The sequence below is a fragment of the Rhipicephalus sanguineus genome, chromosome 10 (assembly GCF_013339695.2).
Source record: "Rhipicephalus sanguineus isolate Rsan-2018 chromosome 10, BIME_Rsan_1.4, whole genome shotgun sequence".
Taxonomy (NCBI): domain Eukaryota; kingdom Metazoa; phylum Arthropoda; class Arachnida; order Ixodida; family Ixodidae; genus Rhipicephalus; species Rhipicephalus sanguineus.
In genome coordinates this window covers 77,259,801-77,281,500 of record NC_051185.1, presented here as the reverse complement: position 1 = coordinate 77,281,500, position 21,700 = coordinate 77,259,801, and positions in this window count along the sequence as shown.

Genomic DNA, 21,700 nt, shown 5'->3' with positions numbered 1-21,700 from the left:
CAGGCACGCCGACAACACTGGCGTTTAAAAGGTAACTTATGGTGCGATGAAACGTCAGCCCTCACGTTAGTGTACATACGCCAGTATTATCGCAACTAAGTGGACTTTACGGTGCAGTCACGTGAATATCATATGTAACTTTCGTTAATGTACTCCTCCAGGATGGAGCAATGCTTCAATATAGCTTGCTAAATTATGGGAATACAAATGTAAAGTTTCTAGACTGCTATAAGAGCGGAGCCGACATTCGAACCACAGATGTTAATCTGATGTGACGCCTGCATCGTGGGAGTACATATATAGTGTTTGTTGCTTTGTTGTAAAATTAGATAGCCAGCACCAGAACCACAATTGACGTTGCACGGACATACGTCTGCACAGGCTATTTTTACAAACCACTTCACAGCTCTGGCGTGGCTCTGTGGTAGAATACCTGATTGCCACGCAGAATTCTGGGGTTCGATTCCTGCTGGGATCATAAGTTTCATTCTTTCCATTCGGCGGGTGAACGCGTCCGATGTCGGTTTTTCTTAACGCTCTCGCATTTAAATTACCAATGTTTGTCTCGCCGTTCCTGGGTAGGTATAAATTGTCATTCACCTGTGGCGCATACCCGTACACCGCAGCCCGTGGTAAACGGGTATGTCACACGTGTCTGCAAGAGAGGGTTTGAAGACGTAGACGACAGGATTTTCACGTTATTCATGTCATGACGCGATAGTCATATTCTTCAAATCATCTTACCCTCCGATGACAATATTGGACTACACTAAGCTAAGGAGACGATCACGAGAGCATCCAGACGTAGGCGGCTAGACAGATAGATAGATACGCAGATAGAAGCGCTCAAAGTGCGAAAGGTTCGCTAAGAAATGCTTCGCATTTTAACCGACAATATATAGGAAGCGCAAAACCACATGCTCACTAAGAACAGAAAGTATCGCGTTTTATCGCGCTATTTTCATGCATAACACCTTCACAAATTCATTTTAATGTACGCCACAGCGGCGATCAGTAAAACAAACACGTCGATACAATTTCAGCGGCTCGGCTGGCCCAGCACTAACTATTTCGACGGGTCCCGACCAAAAAATCGCTCCGCCGCTGGGAACGGAGCGAAAAATTTCCAACATGTTGGTCGCTCGCCGCTGACCGCTGCGGCGAGAGGGAACGGTGCTTTTCTTGTGCTGCGAGTGAATTCCCTGCCTGAAAATCGCTGCATTTTGTTTCACGTGAAACGGCGGCAATTACCTCTGTTTCCTCAATCTTCGCACCACCAGTGCGTCGCTGTACCAAATATTGTTGCTTGAAAGTGTCCTACCTGCGCCATGTTTTTTTTTATATGAGTGAAATAAATATCTTTTTGTATCTTAAAAAACTCTAGCCAGGTTATATTGACTGACCTATGAAGCTGGTGGCCGTCGTGTCCCGAAAAAACCGACCGCCGCGGAAAAGACACGTGAAGCGCTCACGAAAACCCTCCTCACCCCAGTTGGAGCGCAACAAAGAAAAGATAAATAAAAGTAATAAAGTTTCTTTTCCGGGCATGAAGTTTGAACACCCGTCCCGCCAGTTTGAAAGGCAGTGCTTTGACCAACTAGGCCAGGCGTCCATGCTTGCCCAATGTGAACGTCCACTGAAGCATGCGAATGCGTTCTACTGTAAATTTCGAAACAACAATTAGGAAGCAAGCTACCTTCCTATGTGCTTTCATTCATATATTGTGTTGGCGGGAGGAAAAATCGCAAGTCTACTGGAAACGCGCAAGGTCGATATCAGAATTGGTACATTACAGGAAAATTCCGGACTTCGAGGAAAATAGAACTCCTAACCGGTGTGTGCCCGATCGATTGACGGTCCTTTCATTAGGACATTCTACAGGCTGACGACCGCTGGAAAGAACAAGAGACCCGTGCCGATAACAACCCGGAAACAGCTTTCGGAGGGTGGGGGTGTGGTCGGCCGCTACCTACAAAGAAAGAAATAAAGGAATGAAGGAACGGAAGAAAGGGAAAAACTAATAATACTCATAATTGCGGGGGGTTTTACATCCCGAAACCACGATATCATAAAGTGACCACCAATAAGCCACTTGGATGTATCCGTCAAGAAGTGAATGTAAACTCTACTTCAAGGTGCACACCGCTCGGCCCTTTATCTTTGGCACCTCAGGCACTTGAACTAAGAGCATATGTGGACGCCGGGATGACATCTTCTACACTGCACGCTTCCTTAGTGTGCCCATCTCACCCACATGCCAACCAGAGCTGCTCTTATGCATTAGACACCCCCATTACATCCGCACTAGCCGAGTTAGTTGCCCTCTGCGATGGTCTTGCCGCACTTCAACCGCTCGTCGAGATGCAACACCCATCAAGTGGATCCTTTACACGGACTCGACGCAATCGGTGGCGCCACTCCGTCGCGTAGACCTTTCTGTGGGTGTACAGTACAATTTCATCGTAGTGCTGCAGCTTATCCATGCTCTGTTTGAGTATGCTGGATTCGCCGGTCTAGTGTTTCTGGCTCATGCCGCGGCAGATGCAGTATGCCATACCTGTACCATCATGTACCCTTTACCTCTGCTCCGACTGCCCACCTTCTGACACTGTGGGACATTCACAAAGAAAATCTTCGGCCGCACCACGCGGCTCTCATACCTCCGCGTGGTCATGACCTCCCGAGTGGACTTACTAGTCAAGAGGAGGTATCGCTCCGAAGAGTTCGCGTGAGTGCGGCTTGTGACACCTTCAATCCGCGCTAAGTGGGGCTACACCGACACAACTTCAAGCTGCCCTATTTTGTCCTGCGCCGGTGCAGGAACCACCTCTTATGGACATGCCCTGGACTACAAGCGGCTCGTCGACGCCACCTGCCGGCGTGCAGGATTTCAGCACACCAGGCCACCGGACCTGCAGCGATGGATATACGGTCCGAACCATAGGTCACTCCTGGACTTCATGGAGGAAACACAGCTGCACCATTTTGTGTAGTGTGTATTGCAGCCGCAGGGCAAACCAACGCGAATAAAAAAATATAAGAAACGTAGGGAGAACTCCGGAATTTCGACCACCTGGGGTCAACCTTATCTTTCTGGCACTGGCTGAAACTTTCCTGGTGAGAAGGTGCGGCAACCATGCCATTTCTATACTGACACCATACACTAGGGCTATCAGACCCATCTCGGCTAGCCGGCCAAAGTCCCGAAACATAGTCTATCGAGGCCCCTGACAGTAAAGCAAATCGGAGAGGAGGGGGGGGGGCGGAGGCATTTGAACTAAATGCCGCCGGACGTTGGCATTTGAAGTAATGCCTTTCCCATATCTCATACATGGATCATATCCGAAGAAAAATTTACGTAGGTTTTGAGAAAGATATCCATAACGACCTGCAGAATGACTAAATTTCTGAAATTTTTGTTCTACGGTGATATCACGAAACGTAGTGACCGCATGGGGTGCCTAAAAAAATAAAATGCTTTAGATCAGTCCCATCTCTGCATTTTCTTCGAGCAAAGCGATATTAATCGCAATATACGAGAAATATGATGCAAATACCATTTATCAAAGTCACAAAAGTTTATTCTTTGCGAAGCCACGAGCCGCTAGCGAAAGGTTCGCGGGCCGCGTGTTTGAGACCCCTGCCATAGACAAATTGGAGGGAGAAACTGAATCGTACTTCGCGTATCCCGTCAATTAGGGTTATAACCTACGCAAAGAAGGAATCTGATTCTCTGTCACGCAAAACAAATCGCGATATAAGAAATAATAGGTCTTTTTTTTCAGCAGTGGTGTTAATACTGTACACATTTACACTACCATATTACCACTCTGTGTGAGCGTACCGTGGGTTGAACACCGTTAATCCATGTGTTTTTCGATGCGTGCGGTACCGTGATGACATTATGAGAGTGGTCAATGAAAACATTTAGTTCGGCATACATTGCGGACTTTATGGCGTTAGGTAAGAACGGACCGTCCCGCATAGTGCGCACGCGCAGAAGTACTTGCGTGCGCTCTATGCGAAACGTGACGTCCTGAAGTACAAAACGTTTTAAAGCCCCATTTACACTAAAACTGTTTTTTCCTGGAGTCTCCCAAACTGCGTCTCACAAAACGTAAGCGTTGGAAGGGTTTTTCTAATATTGTCGACGACAAGCCCTGCGCCAGCTTGCATAAGCGTACCGTTTAGGCTGGCGACTTTTCGCGAAGGCTCACGTTAGCTTACGAAATTCTGTTCACTGTTTTCCTGTGTTACTGTTTTCCTGTGAAATCACTGTCTTCTTTGTGTTATTCAAATCAACTTTTTTGCAAAGTTAGCGAATCATTCAGCAAGGCCAGCCTCAAAACAAGATATCAGTAAGTGTGTTGGAGGCTTACTCATTTATATAGCACAAATGCAAAGCAGTACAGTGCACTTCCTTTCCGGATTGTTCCTGCGAAAGGCACACGCCTTACGCCGACATGAATGTTTATTACAGCTTGATTTTGTCGTTTATTTGCTGTATGTAATTGTTGCTTTTTATTGTTTTACGCGCGACCGTCGTTGTCGACTAGAGGGCCAGAAGTGTTGCTCTAGGCAACACTCCTGATAGGGGAAGGCCACGTAACTTTTTTTTCCAGATAGCACGCGCCACCTCATGCCTATATTAGGATATGAGTTCTTTGACTGCAATTAGTGGAGCGTTTCACGTTGACTATTTCTGCACCATCTTTCTTTATGCTTGCATGCGCGTCCAGTCTCGCGCACCATTTTTGCCAATAACTTCCAACCGTAGGAACTCTTGCGTCTCATTCCGAAGGCAGCTCATCACCTTTTGTACAAGGGAAAAGTTACACGTGCGAAGCTTTTACGCACCATCTTTAGGCTTCAATCACACATCGACGTCTGATGTTCCATTTCCTGTATGATAGTTAAGTGCTTGCTTATGGATAGCAAGCTATTTTATCGTAAAATAATGTACATGAAAAGGATAGAGTACTATTTTAAGGCTACGTGAGAGAGAAAACTTGTGCAACTGCTATTACTGAAACGGAGGAGCTTAATCTGGAAATCCCATCGAGTTGGCTCCATTTGCACTGTCACTGTGCTTCAGTTCCCCTTCTGAACAGAAACAATGTTCGGGACAGCCTTTCGCTCTCCCATAGTAGAGTGCGTAATGCTCTGAATCGTTTCAATCCGTCTATGCACACGAAAAATGTAAACCTATCGTTTAGTGACAAATTTTTATGTGTGTGTCTATGCGTGAAACATCGATTGCATGTGTTGCTTCCGCGTCATTTCATGTTTTGATTTTGGTCCATGTAGCTCAACTCTGTTTCGTGATTCTCGTAAACGTATGTCTACCAAGCACTTAATGTGTTTAATTGTTATTGATGTTAACCGTCTATGATATAATTTTTTTCTAAAGATGTTAACCGTCTATGATATAATTTTTTTCTAAACACAAAATCTTCTATAACCGAGAGTAGTGTAAATTGTTCGCCAGTTTTGTCTAAATCTGACACAATTGCTTAAGCATTCTAGGGCTTTTTGACAGCGAACCTGTTCTTAGTCGACTCTTCGCCTGCGCCTGTGGTGTAACGCTGCTCACATGGCCTTGCGGTGTGTCTACAGTGAGGCTCGGAAGGCTCGTGCTGAGAGAGGACTGGCGGAAAGGGGGAAGGCAGTGCCTTGTCGAGAGTTGCGACATTGAAGCTTGGTGGAAAAGGGGAACCAATGGGAAGCGCGCCAAAAGGGGTGAGGTCGATGCTCGGCGGAAAGCTCGTCATAACAACGCTGCAAGGTATTGTCAAGTTGTCGTGACGGTGAAGGAGGAATCAGCTGGGTTGGTAAAACGAAACCCTTTATTGCGCGAACTTGTGCCCAGGAAATGAAAAGTGAAAGTACAAGCAATGCGCGCTGTACACTGATAGCGTCAACCACAGTCGTCGGCCGTTGGTAATCTCATCAGCTGTAAGTCGCGTCGGCATTTGTGCAAATTGCAACAAAGATTGCGGCCTTGTCACTGATGACCACGTTAGTTCCAGAGTAAACTGTGTTCGCGTTGCGCGTTCGAGCTGATCCAAACAAACCAAAATAATTGAGAATGTGCGACATTCCCGCGTTGCGCCGAGTCAGCGGTTATACGTGTAACGGGTCGGTTACATAAAAATAGAAAAATGATGGCTGATCCCCCCGTCATAGGAATCGGCATAACACGAAAGTGAAATGTGTCGTCACAGAAGTAGTTGGTTGTCTATAGTTCATTGGTTTGAGAGAGCTTGTACAATGTCTACTGTTCCTTGGCCGATATAGCCCCGCTTGATGTGGACGTACTCACCTTGACGCCTAGTGGCAAATGTTAGTCCTGACGGCTAACGCCTATGATCATTCTTTAATTCTTGCTGTAGTTGAAGTTCCTAGCATATACCTGGACACTGCGTGTGCTGAATCCCGCGCAAAGATGGCATCAGAAAACACATAATACTATGATACTCGATATGCACTCCTTCAGAGCGTCGTGAAATGCGAAGAGAAATGCTACGCGCATCGTGTCTTCCCTCTATCCTGGCCGTTTATTCTTATAGAGCGAACGGGGAACGCGGTGCGACAGCCAGACGAGAGTTGGAGAGCTATATTATATGGTGGATGCTATGAGCGAGGCTTGGGCTAAAGCCGCCACCTCGTCGTGTGTTAAAGCGTTGACGAAATTACACTTTTATTGGAAACGCGCCGAATGGGACGGTAGTAGCAACGGCGCGTTTTAGGAGATGGCTCGCCAGGTTCTTAAGCTGGGGCGAAGTCCCGCGCCGTAACCTGCATCCATCCATTGAAAGCGTCGTGGAACGCGACGAGCAACGCTACGCGCGTCGTGGCTTCCCAATAGACTAACGGGGAACGCGGTCGACAGCCAGGCGAGCGTCGGACAGCTATTTTTAGGGCCACTTTGTCGTGCGCGTCTCGAGGGCAGTTTCCACATTGAAAGAACATTAGGAGCGCTGCGTCTGCAAGTGTCCACAATGGAGAATCAGACGCTCTTAAATGTTTCGTGTATATATACTTCGTCAATGTGTATATAATTGTAAGTTATGCATATAGTTCGTCAAAATTGCAAATTAATAAAACATTGTGTATATATGTATATATAAATATAACGTGTGACGTCTTCATGTGATGGTAGAGGACTTGTGCGCAAGATTCTCGAGTTTTCCCGATCTTCTCCGAGCCAGCTCCTCAATCATCATTCACTTCGTGGATGTGGCGTGATTTTCTTGTTTTGTTTTCGAGCCTGGTGGCGCGCATGTCACCGCGCCGTTATAAAGGGGACGCTCATAGCATCCATCTGTCCATCCATCCAAGAGCACTGTGAATGGAGAGCGTGAAAGATAAAAGGCGCGTTCATGTAGCTGCCGTTGGCGGTAGCTCAGTGGGCTGAGCTACCGTGGGGTTATGGGTTCGACTGCTGTCCAAGGAATTTTTTCTTATAGTTTTTTTTTCTTTGCCATCTGATGCCGTTCATTTCGCTGACGTATTTCCGTGACGGAAAAACGCCATGAAAGTCTTTGTGGACCCCGGCACGAAACACTTTCGTGCTAAAAGAAGCACGCGTGGCAATATATGCTTTTTAGGTGAGGATACGCCTCAGACGCAATCGACTAGATAAATTAAAATACTACGCGCCCGTCGGTCCATAGACGGCAGCGTACATATATGGGCGGGACGACGCACCATGAAGACAAGAAGTGTCGCCGTAGCAACGGGCGTTTCGCGAGAGATCTTAATTTCTTAGCCAGCGAACGCGGCAACGACACGCTAGCGACTAATGCTAGAAACACGTGCGGCCTTTGCACAATGATATAACATGCAAACACTTTGAAAAGACTTTGATACGGAGGGAGGGGCTAAAATTCTATGTCTTGAAGGTTTTCGCGAAGTAGTTGACTACCCAGTGTTCGAAATTGCCTCCATTAGTATAAACCCCTACATGCCGAGCCACAGAAGTGCTTACCACCCTCCAACAGTAATCTAATGGGCTACAGAGGTTCAACGAAGAGGAAGCGATGTCTAAGAGAGGCTTGCCCACGTTTCTATCTATCTTTGTCGGGGGCGCGTTGTCATCCTTCGTGTTTTAGTTTTCAGGCAGTTTAATTGCTGACGTCGTACCACTTTGTGTCGCTGTCAGTACTTGTGTGAAAAACGAGAAAATGGAAAGGAGAGGAGCCTGGGCCTTTCCCACCTATCAGGATCGTAGCAGGGAGCTCACGAATCGTGGGGATCAAGAACAACAAGTAGTCCGCAGGGCTGCTGCAGACACCCGAACTTAAAGTGACTATTGACATGCTGTGCGCTAAAGCAGCAATAATGAAAACTCCTAATGCATATACAAACAAAAGCATATTAATAAGGACAAAACGTTGGTGGTGGCGAGTGTACAACCTATACGATCCCATGTCTATAAACCGAATGTCTTATGCACTGTGCTAATTCAACGCTATCACCAACACCAGCTACATTACCCAAGGCCTCTCCACGCGTCCGTGACAACACCCATGGGATATGGGCCTGGAAGTTGCCTCCATATAAGGTGTGCGTTATCGCAAATTAAAATTATTGCGCTCGCTCATGCTACGCGTATAAACAAAACTAACTAAATTGCCACGTCAACAGTTATGCATGCAGTTAGGCGTGGAAAATTGTGACAGTTTGTAGCCTAGTTAATGAGAACCAACGAATAATGAAGCCAAGGACGGTATAGGGCACCTTAATTGCACTGTTTTTAGTGTAAAGTAGTAATTCGGATATAGATGTCATGAAAGTGAAGTGGACGAAACGGCAACCTGCAACCTTCGAACAACGCGCCCGATGTTCTACCAACAGGTGACCCGTAAAATATGCATTCACAGGGAACTATGGGATGCGGCGGCTTCCGGTTCAACACACCACGCGGGTGAGCAGCGGAGCCCACCGGTGTTCTTTTTTTAAAGACGATAGTCTTTCTTGGGGAACTTAAGCGCAGAAATTTTGGTCTGTCTTTCTGTCTTTGTGTTTGTGGGCACGTCCCTCGATTCAGCCACTCGGCCAAAGTTGAACCACTTGCACAAGGGCCAGCCATAGTGAACGGCTCACTAGGTTCATACTTGTGTACATGGTTGATCAAAAAGCAAACATTACGCATATCTGAGGCGCAACATCACTAGGTAAGTATTAATGCTGTGTTCCTTTAATAGAAAATACATAGATACGTAATTCTAGAGACCCTAGTTTCTTAAGCTGCGCTGAAAATGCGACTGCGCCGAAACTTGGCTTCCTCCGTGCCCTCTGCGCGAGCTCATTGTTGTGTTTCGGTTTCAGTTCAGTATTGCACTGTACGAGTGCCATGGGGTGCCGCTCTCGCATAGAAGTTTGCGGCGCGACGACAGCGCCGCGCCAGCCGCGCAGCCGCTCTGTCGGAAATCTCTGAACCGTAGCGCGGCCGACTCAGCCCCTTTCACGGTAGCGGTAGCGCACGTACGCACGCGTTCTTCTCTCGGTGCGGATAACTGGGGGGCCGTCAGCTGGGTACGTTGAACCGAGAGGCCTGCTGTGCGAAGCTGCGCATTTCCGCGATGGCAGAAGCGACCCAGCGGAAGCGCAAGCGTGGTCCGAAGTATTGCGGTTTAGCGGCCAGCCACAACAGTGCAGACTACACCAAGGCACACGATTCACGTGTTAAAATGTATCGTTTCCCGGGCGTGTCGTACGAGAAATAAAGGCGGCAAGCGTGGATAGCTGACAGCGCTGTCTCGCCTTCTATTTTGGCTGTCTGAGTTCATCGCTTTCGTTCGTTCCGACTACCTGAATCGGTAAGTAACGCGGCGCATGCACGCAGCGACTACATTAATGATTACTCGCTGTCTTCTCGTATTGTTAAAGTCCAGTTACGGTTGTAGGTGAAGCAACTTTGTGTTTTTATTCCCCGTGTTCGTGAGACCTACCCGTCGTTGTTGAACGTTCACATTCGCTTTATACCGTTAGCATTGCGCGGTTGGTTGGATTCAGCTGAACTCGGCACATCATCAGAAGTTCGGCGCCTGCATTTCACGCGTCGGGAAGGCTGCTTTTATCACGCCGGAGCGGACGTCTGTGCATTTGCAGCAAGCTTTGACATCGTTCTGCAGGTTGGTTTTGTTTTTTGTCACAATATTAGGGTGATATATATTTAAGCCGCTAAATATAACTGGCACTTAATACATGCTTTGCAATTGCAACCTTGAAGTAACCACCTTCTGACTTTGTGCGATTTTCTAGCGGCGTTCACGCAACAGGTTTTATACGCCTTTCAAGTCGATATCATAAAAAGGGACTGCAAGCATGACGCGAGAGCCGAAAAAACGAGGCGAGCAGTTCATCTTGCTTCACAGTGGTTAAAGCTCAGCTAGCTGCCTCGCGTTTTATCGGCGGGTGATTCTCCAGCGGCACGGAGGACTTGACTCTAACCTTCTCAGGAAGCAGTGCCATGGCCGTATAGTCTTTTTTTCGCACGCCGCAAACGTTTGTTCACGAAAGTACACGGCTGCTACTGTAAGCATTCCATATCAAAACAACAATCATATGATTCGTAGTCCACGCCGCAGAACATTGATAGCGTGTACGGCTTCATTTCGGAGTGCATGTGGACCATTATTCATCTTTAACATGACAGAATGAGACTTACCTCGAGGTACACGTCCTACACGGTGTAATCGCGACTTGGGAAATTCATTTGGCTTTGAGTTGGACGTCGTTGTTGTCGATCGTCTGCTCTTCACCGTTAACGTGATTGACGAGCCTTTCTCATTTTATCAAGTTCGCTTTTCGGAAGTGCCAGTCAAGCTTGAAAATCCTTTTGAAGCCGCACTGCAAGCGGTACATTGTGAGGCGGCGCAAGTGCACCGCGAGAGCTCTGCACGTGCAAAGCGAGCGGCAACGCGGTGGAGAGAAGGGAAAACGCGCGCTGCTAACACCCCAGTTTCTCTTTTTCTGCCAGAGATGGCGCTGCCTGCCAAGAGCAGCAGCGCCGCTAAGCGTTGCTTGGGAAGCCTATTCCTGCTTTACCCAGGCGACGTGAATATAAAAGAGTCTGTGGAGAGTACTCGTTGTGCGGACGTTTCTTCTGCTACGGCGCTTCGCGCCAAACCGCGTGTTCGGGCTGGCTGGCGTCCCCGCCGGTCGCGTTGGTCACCGCCGGTCTTGCCTGCTGCTGCGCCGGGACTACCAGCCCGCAACACAGCATTCACGTTTCCCGGCGTATTGCCAGATGGCGTTCATATCTCACGCAGCGCCTCTTCTATCGTCTTTAGACGACATTTGCAGCGAAGCACGCAGATACGCTGCCTGTTTTTTCGTTGGCAACCTTTCGCCTTGCCACTGCCTGGATCTTCCCAGCCTTTGGCCCTCGTGTCATGCTACCCACGAGACCCTGGTGCCTCTCTTAACAGTATGTTGGTGTGTTGTACTTATATACTTGAGTTTATCTTTCATATGTCGTGACCACAGAGAAAGACAAGACAGGAGGGGAAACTCGGCTGCTTTTCGCGCCGCGATAGTGTCACGCCGGAGAGCGGCGACGAACGTCGTGACAGCGCCACCTAGAGAGCCGCGGCCGAAGTGCCGCGCCGAAGCGGCAGACGTGGGAGGCGTCGAGCCCGCTCTTGTCGTCTGCTTGCGCGCCGCTGCTCGGTGCTTGAGCGCCGTCCTTGCATTAGGTAACTACTAAAACACGACGCCCGTCGCTACACGAGACGGCAAATGTTACGGCGTCTTTTTGCTAAGCTCGCTGGAGCGCCGTGGCAGAGAGAACAACCGACCGCGACAATTTCACGAAGCTGTCCACAATTGTTAGAGCGGTTCGTTTAATTTTTTTTTCGCGCTCCGTCCGCCGCGGTGGAGCAGTGGTTATGGTTCTCGGCTGCTGACCCGAAGGTCATGGGCTCAATGCCAGCCACGGCGGTCGCGTTTCGATGCAGGAAAAATGCTACAGGTCCGCGTAATGTGCGATGTCAGTGCACGTTAAAAAGCACCAGATGGTCGAAATTTCTGGAGCCCTCAACTATGGCGTCTCTCAAAATCATATCGTAGTTTTGGGACGTAAAACACCAGATAATGCTTTTTCCGCTCCCTAAAAAAACGTCTACCTCTTCGTCTGTGTTTCAGCGATGGCAGCGCTTTAGAAGGTGATTTTGTAAGCCCAAATTTTTTTTAAACCTCTTTGCGTAAGCCATGAAAGGTGAGTATATTTTTGGTGCACTCGAACTATATGCAATGTTTTTCTGCTGCTCGCGGGTACTGTAACTTTTTTGCTAGCGGATCACTCGATACAGAGAACAGTTTCTATTGCATATTACGCTGCTGCACGTGGTAAGCAACATTTTAAAGCAAATAACAATGTTGCTGGTTGGGCGGGTTGGAACCAAGGAGGTTAAATTTTACATCCTTGGTTGGAACACGTCATTCATAATGCTATTGAGCGCAAACACTACACAAAATACAAGCGATAAGACAAGGACGGGGCGCATTTATCCAACTAAAATTTATTTGAAGAGCGCACACATATAGATGCGCAGAGGAAAAGAAGCAAGACAATAAAGAAAAGAAATAAAGAAACTCGGGTGTGAACAACAAAAAAACGCAAAAAAGTGTGACGCTAGGGAAAGACAAAAGATCGGCGTCTTCGCTAGATGTATCTTTGCTAGGTGCGTCTGCGCGGGAATTCAGTACTGGACGTATAGTTCGCATAAAATACATGCGTGAGCTTGCTATCCACCTCGTGCATCGGTATGGTGGCGCTCCCGCTCGGCTCCCCTGGTGACTAGCGAGGAGAAAGGAGGATGTACCCTCTCCCAACCCCCCATAGGATTCCATGCATTTTGAATGAAGTTTGCAATTCCGTTGCGCAGAAACAAACTAGCGCCATCTGTTGACAACACCCCACACCGACGATGCAACATCTCTTCTTGCTTCCACCGCTTTGCAATGTCGTTAGTTAACCTCTCTCTGCTTTTAAATGCGAAGCATTTCTTAGCGAACTTCTGCGACTTTGACCGTATCTATCTATCTATCTATCTATCTATCTATCTATCTATCTATCTAGCCGCCTACGACTTTGTGCTCTCCTGGTCGCTTGGTTAATCGAATGTGCACCAAAATTGGTATGGCGTAACATGACTGTATGACGAACATAAATGACAAGTCATAACATGAAAATCATGACACGAATGTCATGTACAGCATGATTTACATGCTACGCTCATGGTGCGCTGGCGGCCGTTTCGCTAGCTTGATATACACCAAAATTGGTATCTTGTGACGTGACTGTGTGACGAACATAAATAACACGAGTTAACATGAAAATCATGACACGCATGTCATGTACAGCATGACTTACGTGCCACGCTCATGGTGCGCTGGCGGCCGTTTCGCTAGCTTTATATACACCAAAATTGGTATCTTGCGACGTGTCCGTGTGACGAACATAAATAACACGAGTTATCATAAAAATCATGACACGCATGTCATGTACAGCATGACTTACGTGCCATGCTCATGGGGCGCTGGCGGCCGTTTCGCTAGATTGATATGCACCGAAATTGGTATCTTGCGACGTGACCGTGTGACGAACATAAATAACACGAGTTATCATGAAAATCATGACACGCATGTCATGTACAGCATGACTTACGTGCCACGCTCATGGGGCGCTGGCGGCCGTTTCGCTAGATTGATATACACCAATATTGGTCTCTTCCAACGTGATCGTGTGACGAACATAAATAACACGAGTTATCATGAAAATCATGACACGCATGTCATGTACAGCATGACTTACGTGCCACGCTCATGGCGCGCTGGTGGCCGTTTCGCTAGCTAGACCTACCCCGGAATTGGTCTTGCGCGACGTGACTGTGTGACGAACATAAATAACACGAGTTAACATGAAAGTCATGACACACATGTCATGTACAGCATGACTTACGTGCCACGCTCATGGTGCGCTGGCGGCCGTTTCTCTAGGTTGATCGAACCCCAAGTGGTATTCGCGCGACGTTACTGTGTGACGAACATAAATAATAGGAGTTAACATGAAAACCATGACACGCATTTTCCTCAATGACATACAAGACGATGTATGCAGCTCTTTGCTGGCTGCTTCGCATTACATCGATTCCCACAATGCGTGGGATCTGCCGGCTTTTTTTTCATATTGTTTTTTTCATTAGCGTAGCAGCGCGCAGAGCTGTTCGCGGAGCGCTCAGACGAGCCGACGAGCTGCGAGCGCAGGGTTGCGCTGGTGGGACCCTTGCTGTGGTCGTGCATTGTCAATAGATTTGGGCGTTTTTGTGGTTGTGTTTCAGTGCTCTCTAAATGTAGGACCGCGAGCCTTAATTCGTTTATTTTCGCGGTTAAACGCCGTTGTGGCGAAAGCTGACTGCGGTGCGCGTATATTCCGCGGCTCCCAATGTGTGAGGGAAGACAAGATGGCTTTCCTGTTTGCGTCGTGCGTCGCGTCAGCATCATTACACCTGTTCGCCTCACACCAGAGTGGTTGAGATACTGCTGCGCGGGACACGCAAATGACTGCAATTAATGCGACTGCGGTACAGCTAGTGATGTCTTCGTGGTGTTTGACGTGTGGAGAAAACGTGTGCTGCTATCGTTAAGTCGTAGTATCTCGGCAATATACCTGTGAATTTGGAATGCTGTTTAAACAAGGGTGAGTGAATTGTCATTTTTGGTTCAGGCACTAGTGACGGACAAGGGTTGGTATCTTTCTAGAAACGTGTGTTTTTCTGTGAAGCAGCCTATGGATATCGCGTATGCCAGATTCTCGGTGACGAACCGATGCGCTCATGCAGTGTGGCTCAATTGAGAGAAGTATGGCTTGCGTTTTCTTTTTAGTTAATGCGACATGTCATTCTGCTGCTATTCAAGTTGCCATTGTGCCCACCCCTAAATGAAGCAGTTGAATACTTCCTTTCTGAGTAGTACTTTACGATGCATGCTGCTGTGTCGCAGACTCAGTGCTTTATATATGTAATCTGTGCAGCGTTGCAAGATCAGCAGCACTTAGTTATGCACGCGTGAATTTTTCCAATGGTTGTAAAATACTGCTGCTTGCGTCGTATGCTCTTGGCGAGCTACAATAAGTATTTGCAACCACGTGCTCTAGTTTTTATGGTGCAATAAGTGAATTAAGGTTTTCTGGCTTCCGTGCCTCTCGAGGGGGTATATTTAATCCGAAGGTGCATGCATTTTCTAAAATTTTGCTTATGTGGCAGGTATTTGTGATGCCGGAACGTATGCCTGTATTGTTATGTATCTTGTAAGCTTGTCAATAAAGCTACGCAACTGTGTATTGCAGCTGTACTCGATTTATTAGGTGCAAAGGCGTGTCACACGCACTACGCAACGCTGCATAGGCGCTAGGGCAATGGTGAATACATATAAGCAGAAATATCTGGGAAACGATCTGTCGGTGCTCGTTCTGTTTTGTTTTCTACAAGTGTGTGACCAGTCGGATTTACAGTGCACGCGCCATAATATATATTTTTGACCGGCCGTTGCCTCTCTTTGCGTGCTGGTCGTGTTGCGGCAAACAATAAACAAGCGTAACTAACATAACGGTATGGCAGGCGAGCCCTTGAAAAATAAAACTAAGGTCAAACAAAAATGAGGTGGAGGCCGCGCAGCTCATATCGCGTCATATCGTCGTGGTGACAGCCGTGATGATGCGGCTAGTGGCAACGTATCGTCAGCAAGCGCCTGCAGGAGGTGAACCAATGAGAGCAACACAAACTCGCCCAACGCTAACGCGCGCAGTGTCAAATGGCAACAGCTAATGAAAAACGCGTGCTATATTGCGGTTTCAAGGCGATCAACAATATTGAAGAGTTTTTTAAGGGTAACAGCTTGCGACTTGGACATGACCTTTCCGCACGGGTCTACGGCGTGCGAGAGGAAATGAGCAGTGCCTCCGGACCCTCCGACATTGTGGGGAAGTGTGTCGCCGAAATGAAGAACGTCGACTACGATGTTCGGTTGGAGGTGAGAATCCTGTTTACCGTTCGCGGAGGAGCATTTCTAATAACCTGTTCTGGTCCTTTAGCTCTCCGGAGGGAGGCGCGCAATCACGCTAGCCAACTGCACATGCAAGGCAGGGTGCGTCGGCTGGTGCAAGCACGCCGCAGCGCTAGCACTGTACGTGAACCTGAAATGCTCACTTACGCATATTCTTGAAAGCAAGACCTGCGAAGGAAAGGAAGGGCACTCGAGTGCAGGTTTGGCTAAACACGAATCAGTTGGCAGTCAAGATCAAGAGATGGTTGAAACATTGTTAAGCAGGGAGAGGCAGCTATATGCAACGCTAGAAGTGACAAGCGTATGGCCTCTAAAGCTGAGAAAAAGTGACTTGTTCATCAACCTCACACCACGTGAAAGGGCCTTCTATGAGAAGTTCGTTAAGAAGTCCCCTAACGAGGTAATGGAGATCGCCCTGGTCACGAAACTGCAAGCATCTGAGAAAAGGTTGTTCACATCTTAACAGTGTCTACTTAGCATGTGAACTCATTGAAGCGTTCCAGATGTCACCGTTCCAGGCGGCATCTGGAACGTCGCCTTCGTGTGACCAGTTCTCAGGCCCACCGTACCAGAACGAGGATATCTGATTTCGATGCCCTGGCAGACAAGCTTGCGAACCACAGCCATTCTCATCAGCTGCCACCACATATGGTAAAGCATTTCTTGCAACTTCCTGTGCCAGAATAACACAGCAGTGACTTTTCTTTGTGAAGAAGAGCAAATATTGTAGACGCTCATGTAACGGCTGCACCTAACTACGAGGTATGCTTAGCGATATGAAGACGAGTACTCCTTTTCCGTACTCTCGTCCACTGGCAATACAAGTTTAACGGTTTGATTTGCATATTATCCATGTTTCGTTTTGTTATTGGCTGCACTGAAGAAAACGAGGGTGTGCGCGCTTGCAAATTTTCATCCCAATAAACCACTAGGTGAAATCATCATCCCAGTGATCATTGCTATGCAAATGTGATTCATTCAACTCACACTAGATGCTCATGCTATTTAAAGTGGCTGCATTGCACCGCTGGGAGCTGTCAGCATATAGACTTTTATGGGGTTTTATATCATATGTTCAAGAAACTGTAGTTGCTATAACACTGGAGAGGCAAAGTGACTGTTCATAATGTACGACATTTGCTGTAGTCTTATATACGCAAGAACTGTAGTCAACGATAATGAGTAGCTAATTTAGCGTGGTTGTGTCCGGAATTCTTGATTTTCTTGGAACATTATAATCAACAAATATGTGGAGCACAGCAAAGAATTAGTTGAACATTTTAAATAAGTGAAATGCCCACAAAAGGGCATAACATAAGGTTCCACATGATATCGCTACTCACTGACATTTGTGCCTTGTAAGTAATATGTGCTGCCTACAGAAATGTGCAGCATCTCTTTGAAATTGGAATTTCAATATTTGAACTGTACTATTGCAAATATTGTGCGCTTCAATTGCATTTCCAGCCTTTGACGAGCTACCACACCATGCTACCCCTGACTGAGCAAGAAGTTTAATATTTCGCAGATATTTCCTTGACACGACATTTCCTAAGGAGCTGAATTACAGTTTATCCTAGAAACAAAACCTTTGTATGCTTCAGCATATAAGAGTTCTTGCAACGTACACAATGGGCGTCACCAAAGCAACAAATCATATTTACTGTCTTGCCAATGTATCGTAAGCTTTGACCGGCAGGTGTGCGAGAGGTGATGCAGCATAAATCTATACGTTTGCCTCTGTATACATGTGACACATTTTTTTCAGGCAAACTCCACGAACAGGAGGCGCGGCAACAGCTGTCAGCGTCTTTGCATCTTCCCATTTCTCAGGTAATCATGCATGGCCCTCTAGTGCAGTTTCAAGCCGATCATTCTCCTTATTCGTTTGTACATTAAAAAAGACGGAATGAAATGCACGAATGAAGCATCACTTCCGGTGTGGTTATGATTGGCCAGACATGCCGTTGTGCCAAACACTACATGTGCTGACCTCTATTCTTTTCCTTTCCCGGTAGGTTGGACTCATCATCCACTCGGAACAGCCATGGTTGTGCTGCAGCCCAGATGGACTAATTTGTTCCGACAATGAGCTCGAACTGGTAGAAATTAAGTGCCCATTTTCTTTGAAAAATCACATGCTCATCGATCATAGAGAAGAAGTGAGTTATGTTCCGTGCATACATTACGTTGATGGCAGGCTATCTCTCAGGAGAAATTACCAATATTACACTCAGGTGATGGTGCTGCTGTATGTGTTAGGTCTGACAGATGCCATTTTCTTTGTGTATTCTAAGAAGCACAGCATCACAATTAAAGTTGAAAGGGACGACGGCTTCTTGCCAGAACTCATTCCAAAACTTCAGACATTTTACTTTGCACACCTGTTGCCACGACTTGCAAAAAATACGTAGAATTCATTGTAAACCTTGGTGCAGCCATAGCAAATGTCATTCTTTGCATCCTAATTCATGTCAAACTGCATGTGGAAGGCCCCTTCAAATGATGTCAAGATTTTCATGTATTGTGCGAGCCAGTTTCATTTTGTGTCTGATTTCATTAATCTTGGCTATGTTTGCCACCTTTCTGTATCCATACCACCGCTTCAGCTTACCATTGGTTATCTGTCCTTGGCATTACATGACCTTCCCAGGTCCACTTTTTTTGTTAATGTCACCTGCAGCGTCTGCTATCCCTGTGTCTTCTCTATTCTGCTCTGCTCATTACCCCTATCATTCTTCGGTGTATTGTGCATTGTGGCTCCTAAAAGTTTCTTCCACATACGTTAGTAGTATGCAATGGTTGTACACTTCCTGTTTGATGAAGTGAAGTTGCCTGCCACGTTTTGGAAAGTCTACCATAAGTGCTCCAGGCCGTTATCTTTGATATATTCCTTTTCATAGTCTTCTAGTCAGTAATTTGCCTTGAGTATATGTATTGTTGTGCACACTCCAGAGATTGATTGCAAATCATGAAATTTCTTTTCCGCCATCTTTGTCTTCGCATATTCACATTTAAGTTTCTCACTTCCTAGGTTTGTGGTGTTCTATCATTTTTTTTAAATTTATCGCTCTCATGGATGGAGGTAGTGTGTTGTCTCGAGATTGTAGGTTGGGAAGGTATTGTTCTTTGAGGTTTATTCCTGTTTTATACCAGTACTAGTCATTTGAACACTGTAAGCTTGCAGTGAACAACGTTGCAGGATCATAGCCCATTGTGTGATACACTTCGCTATTGCGATCCTGTTTCCTTTTCTTATGGAGAAGAAGATTAGCTGTTGAGTTTGTTCAAGTATTGCCTCGGGTATTTGTATATATATCACATACTCTTTCGGGATGTTTTGCTTGAAGTCTACACGTATACCTGCAGTGCTCATATGCCTTTTTCACTGGCCATGCAAGCTATGTGAAGGCCTTGGTATTAGGCAGCACATTTCTCAATTACTTGGTTGATCACATGACTGATACATTGTATAGTATCCCTTCATCAAACCAGCTCGCTCTCTAGGGCGATTAACATGATTTCTTTCTGTTATCCTATTGAAATGACATTTGTAACCATTTTGTGTAGTATTGGAAGTAAGCCAATGGGTCTATCATTCTTCGAGTCTTGTTTGCGTCCTAGTGTATTGCGGTAATGCTGGCATTTCTTCCAGTCACTGGCACTTTTGGTGTTTTGAGGCATTGAGTTTGAAGTGCCATGGGGTTCTTCCACATAAAATTCCCTCGGTGTTTGATCAAAGTGACTCTTACGCAGTCTTCACCAGACCAGGGTTGTCATGTTTTTCTACTTTACACCAGCTTAGCTACTCTTTTAGGCTGATGGTGCAAGAAAAAGTGACTTGGCTAGACGGCTGCTTTATGCCTACTTTCTTTGTCCCTCAATTTCAACCAAGTCACCAATATCCAGTGATGTGGCACCCACTGGAGTTCGAGTATGGTATGTCAAAACAAGGCGGCCAATGTGTTGAAAACTTGAATTTGGCACTTGTATTGCACAAAATAAAAGGCTTTTAGATACATTGCTGGGTCTCGGGGGAAAACTTGCGTGGGGCCTTATTTTGCAGACCGCCTAATGCTGAACTAGGATAGAAATCATAATTGGAAATGAACAATTGAAAGCGCTCAACATTCATAGCGCTGTGCACTCACTGGAATCGGCAAGTGTATATATGACGAAGTGCTTCCCTCATTTCTCAGACTAAGGAACGAATAGCGACTAAGCAATATTAACTGCTCGGGCTCCGTCATCGCGCAAGAAATGATAGTTGACTACAAGTTACGTGCGCCCAGCAAATGATTTTCAGCAGACATGCGCGGTACTCATTTTTATTGTCACCAAAAGGCTGTTAATTCTAGTCGTTTTAAGAGTGGTCATGGAACACACGTGAGGAGTCTCATTTTTTGTGGAAACGCAACAACCTTTACCATCCTGCACAAAATGATTGCTAAAGGGAACAATTTATTCGAGTCTCAACAATCCTGACTTTGAAGTGGTCGTGCTGTACTTATTCAATTTTTCACCAAAAAGCCGTAGGATTTAGTCCTTTAACTGAAACCCTTACAGTTTCTTGCAAACATGCACGTCTACTGTTCGGCTAGTTTTCCAAATTCCCTACCTGTTTGTTGTCTTTTCTACCTGGCGAACCTGCTCTGGACACTCTTCCATGGGGCATATCACACATAGGCCTTCTCACTTCATTTTGCAGTTACATATGGAACCTCGGCATTGTTGACATTTATTTAAACAAAATACAGAAATGTTCTGCCACCTTTACTGTGTTGTTGAAAGTGGTGATCATATTCTCTCTACTTTCTTCTATTGTGTGCAATTGGTTAGAAGAAATGCAGATGTAAAAATTCAAGCTTATATTAATAAATGTTCAGTGCAACTTCACTGCAGCATGTTCATCTATGATTGTCATTGATTTTGTAAGAGTAATGATTCAGTACAACACACACTACCAGAGATAGCAACACTTGTAGGACACAGTACTTGTTACATGCAAAACGTAAAGCACTTGAACAGAAAGTACTCATTTCAGTAAATTACTTGCAAAAAATGCGGTACAGCTAACATTCATTAAACAGCTGACAGCTGCAGTAAGGCTACTCAAATGTAATATAAAACAGGCTGCAGAACACAAGGGCTATGAAGAGAGCTTTTGCACATAAAAACACATGATGCAGTACGTATTAAGGTGTGTTGCAATGTGGCAAACATTTGTTCCTATTTCTGAATTTGAATCCCATCTTCATCTGTACACGAGGTACTCGAAATTGTGTATCCTTGGGTGCATTTCGAAATACTATACGTTACACCCCTATACTTTCCTTGGCATTGCTGTCTGTTAGTTCTCATTATATTGTGTATAACAAAGAAAAAACGCAGAACATAAAAAGTAATGCCTCATGGCATAGCGTAGGGGGCGAGGGACATTATTCGACAATCAAATGCACGTGCTCGTAATGGAGATCAAGAGCTTCCGAACGGGATAAAAAGGCATAAAAAAAAGAGGTTCCACACTCGCCGCAATGGTGCGACTGGCGCTGACGACACTCCTAATTTCAATGCACATATATACCCTATAAAGTGGAACGGGAGATGACCGCCGCCTAGTAGCTCA